Here is a 15,267-nt window from a genome sequence, read left to right as displayed (position 1 = left end):
ACCTGAATTCAACCTCTACCTCCTCCTGACCTGTCTCAACTACAGAGGCTGTAAAAGCTGAAGGTTTTATTTTCAAGCCTCTGTTACAGCGAGGGGACCAGATGACACGCTTCAAATAAATGAGATACAGATAGAGCTCCTGGAGGGAGCCCCTAGTATGTCACTTCCTGAATAAAAAGGCAAAGCCTCTTAAAGAGAAGCCCTTTGTCCGTTGTCCCTTCCTTCCTCTTTTCCTTCTTGGACACGGTAATGAGGGTTGGAGGGGCTGCAGCCATTGGAGGACCGTGAATTGACCAACATGGACATGAAAATCATTACATGAAAGATGGAGACATAGAAAAAGAGAAAGAGCCTGGGTCTTTGTTAGTATCATTGGGCTTCTTTCTGTAGAAACTCTGCTTAGCTTAGAACTTCATGTTACACTAAAAAACATCCCGCCTTATATACCTAGTTATTTAAGCCACAATTTTTGGAGTTTTCTTTATTTTCAAGTGAATGCAATCTTAACTGATACAGTGATCAAAGAGGGAAGGGTCTTAGATTTAGAATACATACATAAATGTAAGCATGCATGTTTGAGAACTTCTTGAGTGCTGTAGACATACTACTTCTGCTGACACTAATTGATTCTATTGTTTTATATCCAATGTGTATGGCATATATTCTACAACTACTCAACATTGTTGCATGGAAGAAATCATGAACAGGGAAGAAATGGTGGCTCAAACTTCTGAAGCCCTCCGTAACTGGGCCTGGGATTGGAGGTAGCTATGTAACCCATTACTCAGATGGCTTTCCTACCCAGACATTACCTCTGAGTAGAGAGTAGAGCAGGCAGCCAACAGAATGCTGCCCATAATTGTCGAAAAGGAAGGAGGCCAACTTGTATGAGGCAAGGGCCTTCTTGGAGGGAAGAGTCTGAGCCTCCAGTGCCTATTCTCTGAGATTCAAAGTTAGGGAAACATGGTGGGGAAGAATGAGATGGCCTTGACCAGGAGAGATGGTCAAGTGTGAAAGGGCCCAAAAGACCCCAAAGAGGAACTCATTGAGAGGAAGAGAAAATATGGCTTGTTAACTTAGGTACTGTATGAGGTCCAAGGATTTGTAGTGCTTGCTGTTCTGGTCCTGCAGCTGACTTCTTTACTCCTCACTCAAATTCAGTGCCCTCCCCACTGGAGTGCTCCTCCCATGAGAGGATTATATAATACATCTCCACCCTATGAACTTGGACATGACATGTGATTTTCTTTGACCAATGAATTGTAGGAGGCAGTAACATGTGTCACTTCTGGGCAAGGCAAAGAGTTGGTGTGTAGTCTACCCTGGCTCTCATTCCTCCAGAGGGTGGCTGCTCTGTCAGTGGGGATCCTGGAGGGAGGATGATGCAGAGCAGAGCCAAAGTGGACCTGCATGGGCATACAGCCAAGCAAGAAATAAACCTTTGTTTTTAGAAGCCAGTTTGACTTGGGGGCTGTTTATTTCTGCAACAAAGCCTAGCTATCCTGATTCCTCAACTAAGACTAACTGAGGGAACTTAATGTTACTAAGCTCAAAAGAGTCTGTGCCTGCATGCTCTGGGTGCCTCATTTCTCAAATGTGGTTCCACAGAGGGCTAAGGTTATACCAGGTATTAATAGGATTCCGTGGGGGAAGATTGATATTAGTGAATTTCTTCTTAAATATCTAAGAAAAATACTAAACCTATAGCTACTCTTAGTCTCCTGGGATAATTTATTATTAAGAAATGGTATGATGTTACCGAGAACACTGCTGTATAGAATAACATTGAGGTTATCAACTGGTACTATTCTTACCTCTGTCCTTCCACTCCAAAGTTGTATTAATATATCAAAATCAAATTCCTTCACTGGAACCTTTTACCTCTTCCTTTCCCCAATCTAGACAGCCAGACATGAATCACCCTCTCCACTGGGGGATGGTGCACAAAGACAAGAAAATGAAGGTAGTATATTTGAGTCTAAAACTGGTATAGAAGAAAGATAGAAAATTACAGAAGTACTTAAAGGCAGAATAGAGAAAAAGAACCTACAGGATAGGGAAGTATATATGGGAAAGCATTGTGCAGAACCACTTGGAAGGGCTGTAGCATATGAGTGAGAGACCGTAAATGCCTGCAGAATCAGCACAATGATGTTACCAGTCCCAGGAGGTCCCCTAAAAGTCAAGCAGGGGCTGTCTGTGCTTCCTGTTGTGGTCCAGAGAGGACTGCCAATAGACAGTAGAGTAGACATGCCAGAAAAGTGCTTGTCAATCATCCAGCATGAGTGTTGCCTTCTGATTCACCATGGGTGGAGGATACTCAGGAGACCCTCTGAAATGCAGAGTAGGGTGTGGGCACCTGGTGGAGGGTGGTGGTGGTGATGGTGGCTTAAGGAGAAAGCTCCTGCCTAGACCAAGCTGGGACCAAAAAAGGTCAGCTGGAAATCTCTTCACATGCCCCTGTTCCCCAGGAAGTCATGCCATGCCTGATGCAGCAGCAGGATGTTTAATCTGCACTTTGCTGCATGCGCAGCATTTACTCAAGTCAGTGTTACGTATTTTGTCTTAAAACTTTTTTTTATCTTAAAATTTTAATTTGACTCAAGAAAACTGAAAATATATTTTCACACAAAAACTTGTATATAAAAAACAGTAGATGCTGGCTTGGATGCAGAGAAAAAGGAACATTTTGATGGGACAGCAAATTAGTACAGTCTCTATGGAAAACAGAGTGGAGATTCCTCAAAGAACTAAAAGTACACCTACCAGTCGATCCTGCAATCCCACTACCCGGTATCTACCCAAAGGAAAAGAAGTCGTTTTATGAAAAAGACACCTTCATTCAAATGTTTATTGCAGCACAATTCACAATTGCAAAGATGTGGAACCAACCCAAGTTCCTATCAATTCATGAGTGGATTAACAAAATGTGGTATATGTGTATCATGGAGTACTTACTAGGCCATAAAAAAGGATGAATTAATGCCTTTTACAACAATTTGGATGGAACTGGAGACCATTATTCTAAGTGAAGTATCTAAAGAATGGAAGAACAAACAACACATGTACATGCTATTAAACTGGAACTAATGATGAGCACACATGTGAACAGTGGAAAGTAAAACTCAGTTAAATGCAGGGGGGAGGGAGGAGGAGGGTACCTACCTAACCGGTACAATGAACACTATTTGGGTGATGGGCACACTTTACAGCCATGACTCAAGCATTATAAAAGCGAGCCATGTAACCAAAAACATTTGTACCCTCGATATTTTGAAATAAAAAAACCTTTGTATATAAATTCTAATAGCAGCATTATTCCTAATAGCCAAAAAGTGGAAACAACCCAAATGTCCATCAACTGATGAATGTATAAACAAAATGCAGTCTATCCTCCATACAACGGGATATTATTCAGCAATAAAAAGGAATGAAGTGCTGAGTCATGCTATAGCATTCATGAACCTTGAAAACATTATGCTAAGTGAAATAAACCAGACACCAAAGGAATCGTATTTTAAATTCTATTCATAAGAAATGTGCAGAAAAGGCAAAACCATAGAGACAGAAAGGTTAGAGATTGCCAAGAGCTGGAGAGAGAGGAAAATGGGGAGTGACTAATAGGAAATGGGATTTCTTTCGGAGGTGATAGAAATATTCTGAAATCAGTAGTGATGGTTATGTGACTTGTGAATATGCTAAAAACCATGTTAAAAGGTTGTAGTACCTTATATCTCAATAAAAAATCAATCTGTAATAATATTTGGTTTTGATTGCATGTAAAAATATTTATACTACTAAACTTGCTCTCTGTGGATCTAAGATTGAAAAAAGAAAGTTTTAAACAAAAGGCAGAATTTTGATAGCCCACAAACTATGTCTATTTCAAACAAGCATAAAGTGAGTGCTTCAAAGTGAAATTGAAAAATCACAGACTTTGCTAAAAAGGGAAGTGAGCTATTCAGGATAAAACAATTGAATTTTGTAGAAGCCTACTTCAGTAGCCCCCAAAGCACATTACTCATATTGTTCTATTGTTCTTGGGAAATATGATTTTTTTCAGGTCATAATACAATAAAGACAAAATTTAGAAATGCTGTGCTTGATCAGCAACATTATTTCTGATATTGGACAGGCTAAATTGGTGGCTGCTATGCTCATGATTTAGTTCTAACTTCCTCCACCCGATTGATGCCACTACTGCATGAGGCTAGTTGGCAAGAGTTTATGGAGGGCGAGTACACCAGTCTGTTATCAGCTTTTGACGGTGGTGAACTGTGTTTCTGTTTGAAGTGGAATTTGTGAATAGTTGCACAGCTCAACGGTATTTTTTAATTCTGTCTGCTTAACAGCCCGTGATGTCAAAGAAGACCAAGAGAATGATGAAGGAAGAAAACAGATTCTTAATGAGGATTATCCTAGTGAGAATGATTTTTATCAAAAAGTCCCAAAACAATAGATGCTGGCATGGATGCAGAGAGAAAGGAACACTTATACACTGTTGGTAGGACTGCAAACTAGGGCAGCCTCTATGGAAAACAGTATGGAGATTCCTCAAAGAAGTAAAAGTAGACCTACCATTTGATTCAGCAATTCCACTACTGGGTATTTACCCAAAGGAAAAAAAGTCATTTTATCAAAAAAACACTTGCACTAGAACGTTTATTGCAGCACAATTCACAATTGCAAAGATGTGGAATCAACCCAAGTGCCTGTTAATTCATGAGTGAATTAATAAAATGTGGTATATGTACACCGTGGACTACTATTCAGCCATAAAAAATGAATTAATACCTTTTGCAACAATCTGGATGGAACTGGAGACCATCCTCCTAAATGATGTATCGCAAGAATGGAAGAACAAACACCACATGTACTCACTACTAAATTGGAACTAAACAATCAGCACTCATGTGCACGGATGGAAGTAAAACTCAAAGGAAATCATGCAGGTGAGGGGGGAAGAAATAGGGGAAATCATACCTAATGGGTATAATATACACATACGTAACGGGAGATGGGTACACTTATAACTTTGAGTCAAGCAGTACAAAAGCAACACACATAACCAAAACATTTGTACCTCCATAATATCCTGAAATAAAAAAAAATAAACAGAGATTGGGAACTGCAATATTATGTTGTTTCTGCTAAAGATAAGATGATTTGCTTGCTTTGTGATACTGCCATATCAACATTAAACAAATTCAGTTCTCATCAGCATTATTACACTCATAAGGACCACAAATATTTTAAATTAGAGGGAGAGGCACAAAAGGTTGTATTGCAGAAATTAAAAAATGAAAAACAAAAGCAAAGATAATTTTTTTCAAGCAACAATAAGACCTCAAAATAATGCCACTAAAGCAACTTATTAAGTAGCTTACATACTTGGGAAAAAAGGGAAGACATTCAGTGATGTAGAAATTGGGAAAGAATGCATTGTCAAAGTTGTAGGATGCTTAGACCCTGATAACATTTCAAAGTACAAACAACTGCCTCTTTCAAGGAGAACTGTAATTGATTGGCAGCATGAATTATCCTTTAACTTAACAGAACAATTTCATGAAATATTTCAAAGGGAAAATATATATTATATTATTCAATTGCTTTAGATGAATCAACTGATACTACTGACTCAGTGCAGGTTTTATATACTTCATTCAGGTCATAACAGAAGATTTTCTTTGCTGTGAAGAGTTACTCACCTTGGACATTCTTGCAAACGAAACATGGGGAATAGATATCTTCAACAACTTTCAAGATAAATGTCATGAGGTTGGTGAAAGGATGGCCTTACTAATAAAATATCTCACAGAAAAAAATAAACTAGCAGAAAAAAAGGAGAAAACTCACAGCACATAATTGTCTGTTTGAAGAGAAAGATCATAACACACAACTGTCCCCTTTGTTTGATTAACTGCTTGTGGCTTGACTTGTTCTCTCCCTAAGAATTTGTTTTCACAGCATTTGAAAAGAACTGAGCAGACAGAAGAAGCAGTTATGCTTCCCTAGATCATACCAGACCACATTCCAAGGAGTTTGATAAGCCAGCCTCACAGAGAAGAGAGTGAAAAAAAAAAAAAAAGAAAAAACAGACACAGCCACTTCACAGCTGCCTCCTGCTATCAGCTGGGAGCAATAACTATTCTTTTTTTTCCCTCGTCCCTTGATCCCAATAAAAACCCTGAACCCCTTACCTTCACCATGGGCACTTCTTCGTTCATTCTTTCTTTCCTGTCATGCCCTTCCCTTGGGAGGTAAAATAAACTTTCTTTCTTTAAAATGACTCTAATCTTTGTGTCAAGAATTCTTTCTCATCCCACACTATGAGTTCCCACCCTAATAGTTGGACTGAATTTGGTACATTTAGTGAGTGTATGTACAGATGGTGCACCTTCCAAGACAGGAAAACATGAAGACTTTATTGCACAGAAAAAAAAAGTATTAACATATCCAGATGGTCTCATTTCTTTTCATTGTATCTTGCATCAGCAAAATCTCTATACTTAAGCTACTAGCCTGTAGTAATTTATAAGTATTGTTAACTATATTTGTGCAAATGCAATGTTTAGTAACATGCAAAAGTTGAATGATGAAGTGATCAGTGTGGATTTGCTGTACCATTCTAAAGTGCATTGGCTCTCACGAGGACAGGGTGTTACCCAAAATTTTATCTCTTCAAGAACAGATAGTTATATTTTATGAAGAACAGAATCAGCAATGTGAATTATTCAAAGTAGATTTCTATAGGAATGTAGCTTTTCTGTGTGATATGATGTCAAATCAAAATGCCTTGAATATTTCTTTGCAAGGTAAAACTAAGTCTATATATGATATGTGGCAAAAAAAAAAAAATCTGAGCATTTCAAAAAAAGCTATCTTTCTTTCAGAACACTTCTTCAAAAGAAGATTTTAGATGAACATGTTCCCCAGTTAGCAAAGGTCACTGATGAGCAGGATGGTATGTGTGAATCATTTGAAGAATATGCAGCTGTTATAGACCTATTAATTGGAGAATACAATGAAAAGTTCACTGACTGAGAATCATGACATCACAGTCAAATTAGCATTTCAGCCTCACCTAGTTGATATCACCAAGGCACCTAAAGAACTACAGATGGAATTGATTGAGCTCTCAGTAGATGACATTTTAAAGTCATTGTTTGATGCTAAGAAAATCCAACTGAAATATGGAAAAATGTAGAACACCCATGCCTTTGGCAACATGCCCAAAAATGTTTTCTTGCTTTTCAACCGTTTTTTGCTGTGAATCTACATTTTCCTACCTAACCCAAATTAAGACACCTTTAAGGTTACAAATGACTGATACCCATCTAGAGGATCAACTGAAACTGGGGGCCTCCATGCTTCAAGCAAATATTCAAATGCTTTCCAACAAAAAGCAGATCCAACAAAGTCATTAAAAGGTTAGTTAACTTTAAAATTAACAAATAATTTTCATTTTTTGATATTATTAAATACATAATAGTTAAATTTTTGCAAACTAATGTACATTTTTAAGTATATCTAATTGAAGTTTCTTGAATGTGGCCTTATTTGATTATAGCTGAATTAATGTGGCCTTCCAACATGAAAAGTTTCCCCACCCCTGGTCTACCCTGTAGTCCAACCATTGTCTGATAGAACTACAATGACAGTCACAAATATAATTTCCGACGTACTAGTATCTTAAAAAAGGACCAGGTAAAATTAATTTTAATGATGCATTTTATTTAAATGGATTTACCTAAAATATTTTTTAACATATGGCCATAAAAAATTATTGAGATATTTTATTCTTTTATTTTTTGTGCTAAGTCTTTGAAATCTGGTGAGTATTTTACACTTATAGCGTATCTCAATTTATACTAGCCACATTTCAAATGCTCAGTAGCCACATGTGGCTAGTGGCTATCACATAGACAGTGCAGCCCTAGTGTTTATGGTTTAGGAACATAGCCCTAAACATGACCACAAATATGAAATTTCCTTGAAAAGACTTGTTTAATTAAAAAAAAATTAAGTAATTGTTATTGCATAAAATTGCTCTGGGGAAAGGGGTCATGTTAACCCTATGGCTCTGCTTCTCACCAGCATGTTACCTTGAACCTCAGAAAGACAGAACCAGGACACAGAGACTTCTGTTCAGTCCCAGAAGATACTAATTAATTAGAAGGCCTTAAGTAAGTCATGTGGCCTTGCTAAACGTCAGTTTCCTCATCTATAAGATGGCATGTTTAGATGAGATAATCTCTAAAGTGCCTTTTAAATTCTAAGATTCTAGTTAGAATGATTTTCCCCTTATCATGACTAGGGCTGGATTTTTTTTTTAAAGGAAAAAAATGGCCTTTTGTACAGTACCCTGTAGAGTAACCAGTTTGGGGCTACTTTTTCCAAGGATGATAATGGCTATGCTCTGTGGCCATTAAACTCCATCATTACTGAGCAGCCATTGGCAAAGGGGGGACGGGTCCCCCCAAGTTGAGTGGCACAGACAGCTCCTAAGATGCTGTCTTGAACATGTCCTTTAGAAAGAGTTGGCTTAGGTTTAGGGATTTGAAATCAAGAACTTGTTGGCAGTAGGTGCCCATAAAGGGAAGTCTGATGAATTACCCTTTCTGGCATTGGCACTGGAATTCCCCTGGGCATTTCACCTCAAGGCAGGAGAAAAGTCCAGTGTCCATAACGGATTAATGATCCACTGGGTGTTTCGGAGGCCAGGAGAAGATTGGAACATTAAAGGAGGAGAGGAGTGAGAACTTCCTGTTTTCACCCCATGGTCAGTGAACTAGCTGGTTGAAGACAGATGCTAACGTCTGAGGATGGGATCTTGCTTTGGCAACTGAAGTGGTCACGGCTATACTTTGGATGGATTTCAGCTTGAAAAGGCCTCCAGCACAGGCTCTGCACACTCCCGAGAGACCGTCCAGGCATTCTTCAGACAAGGACACTTGTCTTTTCTTCTACAGATTTTTAGAGCAACAGTGATGGAAACAGAAGTCTTCCTGTGGTCTGATCTGAATTTACTCACAAGGCAAATTTCAGTTCCTCTGATTATTTGGAGTCTCCTCTCAGACAAGATACCAGGGTTAATTAACAGAGTTCATTTACTGTCGCCTGCACACTTAGGAATAAAGAATTTAGAACCAGGTCACGAGGCCAGTGTAATTCATTACAAGTGTGCGGAGCAAAATGGTTTATTTAGAGACATTAATAATGGTTCTTTATCATACATAGATTAAATATGTATAGTATTTTCTAGTCTCTTTCTTCAAACCCTTATAAAAAATTACTTTGAGTTTTTTTTAATGAGAATCCCTGATTTAAGCTGTTAGGTCCTGTGTAGTTTAAGAAGTGAAAAATTCCTGCCTAAATAATAATATTTAGATTGCAGAGTCTGAGCTAGGATATTGATTTTTGAATCTTTATGCAGAAACTCTCTACCTTTAACATTTTTTATCCCTTTGGGCATGAATTTGTACCCAGGTTGAGTTTCCCCTTAAGAAATGGTCTCATGTTTTTAGAAAAATATGATAAAGAAGGACAAAAGAGTGTGCAGTTCAGCTTTCCTTCCAACTGAGACATCTTATCAGTAAATTCCTACATTCTTGGATTGATTTCTGGCAAGCAGGACAAAATGAAATTTGTAATATGAGTTCACGTGAGGTGAAGCGAGGCTGTTTACTTGACAAAATACCTGTGTTTTTGTTCTGTAGCAGCTGGGTATTTATTTCTGGCTCTGTGTGCCAAACAATGTCATTGAGTAGGCCAGTGCTGGGTTGAGCACTGATGTGTGTTGACCAGTTTTCATTCTTGCATCATCATTCTTGAGTAAACTTATATGGGGGAAATGTCAGGACTTCCTCAAGTAAAAGACAAGTGAGGTCACTGAGGGGTTACTTCAGGTCTTCTGCTGGTCTCAGCTCTGGGCCCATAGGTCTGGCCCCTCTTGGTTATGGGGCCTTCTCAGATCAACGTGGGCCTCCGATTCCCTGCCTGTCTTTCCTATCTGTTCCCACCCTGGTTTCAGCCACTCCTCACCTTTCATACCCTGTGGCTGCCCGAGCATGCTGTACCACGTATTCATGGCCACACCATCATTTGTGATGTTCTCTTTGATTGAAACAATCTTCCACTCCCTTGCTTGCTAGATGAACCTTTATTTGTTCCTCAACACCCAAGTTGAATTTCTCTCCCTTTGTAAAGTCCTTCTAAAATCCCCCGCTCCCATCTGTACCACCCTGGCCAGAAGTAAATGACACCTCCCCCTGTGTTTTCAAAGTCTACTGATTATCTCTCTAGTATAGCACTTACCATGTGGTTTCATGGTGCCAAGTGTTTTTAGCCTAGCTTCTCATGCCTTCTAGACCCCAGCTTCATCATCTGTAAAATATGAATTAAAATTGTGCCTACCTCATAGGGCTATTGTAAAGATATTATGCTTACAAAGCCCTCACCTAGCACAATGAGTGACACTCAGTAAGAAGTCAATCAACGGCAGCTGCTATTGTTACCACTTGCATGCTTGGCAAGGTTTAGCAGGGAAGACCAAAGCCAGTCTCTCTTTGCTCTACCCTATTCCTTTTAAAAAGCATTTTATTATGAAAAATTCCTAATATACACAAAAGTAGAAGGCATAGTATAATGAACCTCTATTACCCATCGCTAAACTTCAACAATTATCAATTACTGTAAACATGCTTCATCTATTCCTTCCCTCTCCACTCCTCACTATTTTTCTTTTAGCTTTATCACAGTAAAATTTACGTACCATAAAATTTGCACCCATAAAATCAGTACGATTTCATGATTTTTGGTAAATTTATAGAGTTCTGAAATCATCAGCCACAATCCAGTTTTAGAGTCCATTCCTTTTTTATTTAAAGAGAGCAAAAGCAACTCTCTTCCATATTTCATTAGTATATTTTACTCTATTTTTATTTATTTTAAGGTTTATTTTTTAAAATTTATTTTAAAAGTCTATATGTTGATAGACTTAGGGGTACAAGTGGTTTTGGTTGTATGCGTGAATTGTATAGTGGTGATGTCTGGGTTTTCAGTGTACCTGTCACCCAAATAGGGTACATTGCACCAGATAGGTAGTTTTTCTTCCTTCACCAGCCTTCCTGCTTCTGAGTCTCCAGTGTCCATTGTACCACTCTTTATGCCCCTGTGTACCTGTAGCTTAGCTCCTGCTTACAAGTGAGATCATGTGGATTTGGTTTTTCATTACTTCATTTAGGATAATGGCCTCTAGTTCCATTCAAGTTGCTGCAAAAGACATTATTTCATCCTTTTTATGGCTGAGTAGTATTCCATGGTGTATATATACCACATTTTCTTTGTCTGCTCCTCAGTTGATGGGCACTTAGGTTGATGCCATATCTTTACAATTATAAATTGTGCTGCAATAAACATATGATTGCAGGTATCTTTTTGATATAATGATTTCTTTTCCTTTGGGTGAGTACCCAGTAGTAGGATTGCTAGATCGAATGATAGATCTACTTTTAGTTCTTTGAGAAATCTCCATGCTGTTTTCCATAGAGGTTGTTTACCTTCCTACCAACAGTGTATGGCGTTCCCTTTTCACCACATCTCTGCCAACATCTATTGATTTTTGGCCTTTTAATAATGGTCGTTCTGTCTCGAGTAAGGTGGTATCTCATCGTGGTTTTAATTTGCATTTCTCTGGTGATTAGTGATATTGAGCATTTTTCATATGTTTGTGTCACCATTTGTATATCTTCTGAAAAATGTCTGTTCATGTTGTTTGCCCACTTTTTAATGGGATTATTTATTTATTTTTATTGATGATTTGAGTTCCTTGTAGATTCTGGATGTTAGTCCTTTCTGGGATGTATAGTTTGAAAATATTTTTTCCCATTCTGTATGCTGTCTATTTACTCTGTTGATTATTTCTTTTGCTGTGCAGACTCTTTTTAGTTTAATTAAGTCACATTTATTTATTTATTTTTGTTTTTGTTGCATTTGCTTTTGGGTTCTTAGTCATGAATTCTTTGCCTAGGCCAATGTCCAGAAAAGTTTTTCCTAGGTTTTCTTCAGAACTTTTATTGTTTTAGGTCTTACATTTAAATCTTTGATCCATCTTGAGTTAATTTTTTTGTATGGTGAGAGATAGTCATTTAGTTTCATTCTTCTGCATGTGGCCCTCCAGTTTCCTCAGTACCATTTATTGAAAAGGGCACCCATTCCCTAGTGTATGTTTTTGTCTGCTTTGTCAAAGATCTGTTGGTTGTAGGTATTTGACTTTATTTCTGGACTCTCTATTTTATTCTATTGATCTATGTGTCTACTTTTATGTCAGTATCATGCTGTTTTGATTACTATTGCCTTGTAGTATAATTTGAAGTTGGGTAATGTGATACCTCCAGATTTGTTCTTTTTGCTTAGGATTGCTTTGGCTATTTGGGCTCTTCTTTTGGTTCTATATGAATTTTAGAATTTTTTCCTAATTCTGTGAAAAGTGAAAAATGACATTGGTATTTTAATAGGAACTGTATTGAATTTATAGGTTGCTTTGGGCAGTGTGGTCATTTTCATAGTATTGATTCTTCCAATCCATGAGCATGAGATGTTTTTTCATTTGTTTGTGTCTTCTATAATTTCTTTCATCAGTGTTTTGTAATTCTTCTTGTATAGATCTTTTACTTCCTTGGTTAAGTATATTCTTAGTTATTATTATTATTATTTTACAGCTATTGTAAGTGGGATTAAGTTCTTGAACTGATTCTCAGCTTGGTGCATAGCAGTGCTACTAATTTTTGTACACTGATTTTGTAACTTAAGACTTTAGTGAATTTGTTTATCAAATCTATGAGTCTTTTGGAGGAGTCTTTAGGGTTTTTTAGGCATAAGATCATATCATCAGCAAACATACAAGTTTGACTTCCTCTTTTACAATTTGGATGGTCTTTATTTCTTTCTCTTGCCTGATTGCTTTGGCTAGACCCTCCAATACTATGTTGAATAGACATGGTAAAAGTGGGCATCCTTGTTGTATTCCAGTTCTTAGGGGGAATTCTTTCAACTTTTCCCCATTCAGTATGATATGGCTGTGAGTTCATCATAGCTGGTTTTTATTAATTTGTTACTCTAGTTTTAATAAGGGCTATTATGAGAAGAGACAACCCTCACAGGGGAAGGCCTGGCATGCATGGGCACTTTTACCTTTTCTATATCTGCTATGAGAGAAAGTTCTATTTCCTCCACACTGCAAGAGCCTATTTTGGAAACAAGAAGGTCTTTGGACTTAACTGTCTACGTCTCTTAATCTTTTCTCCCACTATAATGAAAACCATCAGGCATTTTGAAAAGGTGGAAGATAAAGAGATGAAAAAACAAACTATAAAATACTGCTGGAGGCTGAATATGTTTGTTTAATATGTGTATGGAAAAAACAAGATGGGGTCACTTAAAAAAAATGATCACGACTTAGTGTGGTAAAACGCAATTCCTTTCTGACTTCAATTCATCATGCTGCTTTGGTCAGCTTAGATGTTGTATTTGTCATGGAAACTGTAATTATTTGCAACAACCACATTACAGCTCTAATTTCTTTTCTTTTTCTTTTTTTTTTTTTAAGTTGCTCAAAACAACAACCAACTCTGAACTATTTAGGGAGTGTCCAAACAGCACAACTGTGGCTCATTCATTTGCTCAATAAACATTTATTGAGTTCCTCTGACTGTTGAGGTTATCCTACTGGGTTAACCTAAGCAGCAAGATATGGTAGAAGGAACATATGTCAGTCTAAATCATGACTCTACTATTTAACTCTAAACCTCAATTACCCTTTCTGCAAAATAGGGATAACAATAGTTCCTACTGTACAGGATTGTTGAGAAGTTCAATGAGATCATGCATATAAAATGCCTGCATTATGCATGACACATTGCAGACATTTAGTAACTGTTAGTGCCCATCTTTAAGATATCAGCAGGGTCACAGATGTTTTTGGTCAAGTTCACTAGAAGCAGAGCCCAAAATGGGAATTTTTGTGTAAGTAATTTATTAAGGTTATGCACTTCAAGAAAAACCAATAAGGTAAACTGTCAACGCAATCAATTTTAGAACATTTTTATTATCCCCCCAAACCCTGCAACCCCTTAGCCAATCCCACATTGTCTACCAGGCCTAAGCAACTACTAATCTACTTTCTGTCTCTGTGGATTTGCCCATTCTGGACATTTCGTATAATATGAAATGTCATATTAGAATGAAATAATATAGTATGTGGTCTTTTGTGAATGGAATTATATAATTCCTTTTTGCTGTTGAGTCATGTTCCTTTGTGTGACTGTATCACTTTTCATTTATCTAGTAACGAGTTTATGACTATTTGGATTGTTTTCACTTTTTGGCTCTTGTAAATAATGTTGCTGTAAACATTAGTGTATTAAGAAAAAAAAGAAAAGATAAAGGAAAAACCTATAAGGGAGGGAGTGAAGCAAGACAAGACAGGGGAAGAAGCCAAGGAAACATGTAGACTCAGGTAAAGTCTAGCCTTGGCCTGATCCTTGGGGGCTCTGGAGGAGCAACAGCACCACAGAGTTGTTCCCCACTGAGGCAAGGAGGCCATGTCTGTCAGTCATTGTCTGTGGGCTGCCCTGGTGGGGATTGGGGTATGTCACTTCCAGGAACAACAGGGGATCCTGCCAGCTGAGGTCTATTCTAAGGACAAAGGAGGCGTCTGTGAGCCCTTTGCAGTCAGCCCTCAGGGAAGCTGGGGCATGACAGCACTGGCCTGCTAAAGGGGATCTGGATGGAGCAGCACAGCATGTGCTGCAACAGAGACAAAATAGAAACGGACTCTGCCCGACAAAAGTGGGCACATTTTGGAAGAAGATGAGACATGGGTGAATCATTAGAGGAGGGGACATTCTTCCATTCTTTTAGCTGGAGAGACTTTGTGAGGAAGGAAGCAATGAGGTGGAAATATACATCAGGAGATAAAGGAAAACTTCATTGACATTTCCGGGTAGGGGAATATTATTGGCCAAAACTTGGGAGGAAAATCAGGGTTCTTTCATTCAATGTGCCAGACACTGTGCTAGGTGCTGGGGAGACCATGGTAAGTGGAAGGGTGAATATATTGTTTGGCTTGAATTTGTACAATATTAAGAGGAAACATTGAAAAAAAAAAGAGGAAACATAGAAAAATACCAGTGATGGTATTAGAGACAGATATAGTTAATAAACTGATTAAAGTAAATGAATAGTATCAAGAATAATTATTCTATT

Source organism: Propithecus coquereli, unplaced genomic scaffold, assembly GCF_000956105.1.
Source record: "Propithecus coquereli isolate 6110/MARCELLA unplaced genomic scaffold, Pcoq_1.0 Scaffold12, whole genome shotgun sequence".
Lineage (NCBI taxonomy): Eukaryota > Metazoa > Chordata > Mammalia > Primates > Indriidae > Propithecus > Propithecus coquereli.
This window is presented reverse-complemented; position numbering follows the sequence as displayed.